The sequence below is a fragment of the Octopus bimaculoides genome, chromosome 11 (genome assembly GCF_001194135.2).
Source record: "Octopus bimaculoides isolate UCB-OBI-ISO-001 chromosome 11, ASM119413v2, whole genome shotgun sequence".
NCBI classification, from domain to species: domain Eukaryota; kingdom Metazoa; phylum Mollusca; class Cephalopoda; order Octopoda; family Octopodidae; genus Octopus; species Octopus bimaculoides.
The window spans coordinates 21,701,991-21,704,671 of NC_068991.1; the positions used below are offsets into that span (position 1 = coordinate 21,701,991).

Genomic DNA, 2,681 nt, shown 5'->3' on the forward strand with positions numbered 1-2,681 from the left:
ACAGTGCCAAAGATCCCAGCAATACCATCGCGCTTCAGGACCAATTACTGCAACAGCCTGGGTTTCAGGGGCCCACAGCTTTTTAATATTCTCCCAAATAGCCTGAGGGGCCTACACAAAGTGTATGTAGGTGTTTTCAAATCAAAACTGGACCTCTTCCTGTCGAGAGTCCCAGATGAACCTACCTCATGGCAAGAGGTGCAAATGAGGATAGTTACATCAAATTCCATTATTCACCAAATGCCACATATTAGAGGAGGCTCTCACTAATAACAGTGTAGCAAAACGATGGTGCCCCAGCATGGCCACAGCTCTGAGCTGCAACTTTAAATATATATATATATATATATACATATATACATGCACATATATATACATATATGCATACACACATATACATATAAATACACACATATGTATACATAGATATACACATATATACATACACATACACACACATATACATATGTATATATGTATGTATGTGTGTGTGTATATATATATATATATATATATATATATATATATATATATATACACACACATACAGACCCTATGACCACAAGAAAACAGCTGATGTATCTAGGTGCATCACAGGATGAAGTCTGGAAAAACGTCTATAAATGAAGAAATTTTCTTTCTATATAAACAGCTAATTTTTAAATCAGAAGAGGTTATCGCATTGTAAATATTTACTGCAGAGTAATGATATTTGAGATGTATTACAGATGTCTGTGGTGTGTAATAAATTAAGAGCTCGATTGTTTCGTTTTTTTTTTTTTTTTTAATATATATATAAATATTGCTTTTACTTTTATAGGCAAGAGGTATAGTCGATTCAACAACTAGCATATCAATAGAATTATAAATATCAAATTCCTAGCAGGATTTCAACTTGGCACGCGATTAAAAAGCGCAATCTATTTATTCTTTCAACATTGAACGTGACATGTTTGTAAACAAAAATTGTATACAGAATTATCGCAACGAACCTACTGTGCTCACCGAACATCGATTCCACCAGAGAATTCGCTCTGTTTATACGTTTGTGTCTCTTTTATATCTGATTGTTTTATATGTGTGTTTTGTTAATGTATCTATATGTTGATTTGGGTGTGATCCAAATTAAAAATTTTAATGAGAACATGATGATTTAGTTTTAATCACACACCCTTTTCTTTATCTTACTGTCTTATTGTGATGTTAATAACACGAATATGAAAGGATTTTCTCTTTACGAGAGAATAAGTGAAATTCTGTTATTTACAGTACGCCTCTGTGTAAATGTAGATATCCCATAACTTATGAAACTTGCTAATATTTTGCTAATAAACGCGAAGTTTGAGTAGGAAAGGGAAAAAAAAGGGGCAGCTTTTGTTTTTAGAAATTTTCGAAACTCATCTTTATTTAATATATTTTATTTCGTGTGTTTCTCCTGCACAACCCCTTCAGTGACTGGAATAATTTACACGGGATTTTTTTTGGATAAGTACTTAAGTGCAAAAAGGGAAAATTAAGTGCAGGAAGGAAAATAGATTAATTAGTTAATCGTTGGTATCGATGAAAATAAAATATTTTCAAATACGATACATGAATAAAAGGCATACAATTCCTCCAGAAAATATAAATACATTAAAGTTACTACTTCGAAAGTCTGCAGAAATGGACTTCAAATTCTAGGTATTTCATTGACTTAACTAAGTTTTGGTTGTTTTCTTTTCAGTACACATTATATTGATTTATTTCTTGTAACCATTTTCTTCATATGTAAATTTTTTTTTCCCCCGTCAGTCAGAGAAATTTTTGTTTAGGAATTTCCACCCGTCAGAAAATAAATAAAAATAATAATTCATCCACCCCGAAAATAACCCAACATCGAATGGCGTCTTGAATAATTTTTGACCACAATTCTATAACCTATAATTACATATATTCACATACATACACACACATATGTGTGTGTGTGTATTATACATACACGCACATATATATACGAGTATAACATATATATATATATATATATACATACACACACATATAGATAGATACATACATATAAATTTACACATAAATATACATGCATATTTATATACATATATAATACATATATTTAAATACAGACACGTATAATACATATATTTATATAAATACACATATTTATATACGTACATATATATATATGTACGTATGAATGAGTATATGAGAGAAAGTGGATGTGTATAGACATGAATGTGTATCTCTATATATGTGTGTGTGTGTGCGTACGCACAAAAAATAAACTTGCGACTCTATAAAAGTTTTAAATCACCTCCCAAATATACGATCTGTTTTCCTCCTGTAAATGATCCCAGTCGGGTGGAGGGGAACTGTCAACTGCACCATGTTAATGCAGCGACGACACATGTTCACTCACAACGACTCCATCTTGCCTGTATTGTATCATTCTCTAGTCTTTCAACGATCCCCTTTCACCTTCCTGCACACTCTCACTATCACTCCCTCTATCTTACTATATCTCTTTTTTTCCTCTACCCCATCTGTCTCTTTCTAATTCCTCTCTATCTAATTATCCACTTCTCTCTCTCTCTCTCTAATCTTTTAATGCACACACCTAATTCCTTTTACTTCCCTCACACACACACATCTATGTATATACATACATATATATATATATATATATA

The 2,681-nt window shown here is 31.7% G+C and overlaps 2 protein-coding genes across 3 annotated transcripts in view; one reads left to right on the plus strand and one right to left on the minus strand.

Annotated features, from left to right (window-relative positions):
• Positions 1-2,681, minus strand: part of LOC106878232 (serine/threonine/tyrosine-interacting protein) — a 42,193-nt gene that overhangs the window by 34,529 nt on the left and 4,983 nt on the right. The window contains exon 1 of one of the 2 annotated variants that reach the window (XM_014927393.2): positions 2,309-2,482. The exons of the other annotated variant lie outside the window; for it this stretch is intronic. The gene's annotated coding sequence lies outside the window, so the exon portion shown is untranslated. Of the gene's footprint in view, positions 1-2,308; positions 2,483-2,681 lie in introns of those variants that run through there. 2 annotated transcript variants of the gene reach the window in all.
• Positions 893-2,681, plus strand: part of LOC106878231 (UPF0669 protein C6orf120 homolog) — a 26,632-nt gene continuing 24,843 nt past the window's right edge. The window contains exon 1 of the mRNA XM_014927392.2: positions 893-1,044. The gene's annotated coding sequence lies outside the window, so the exon portion shown is untranslated. The remainder of the gene's footprint in view (positions 1,045-2,681) is intronic.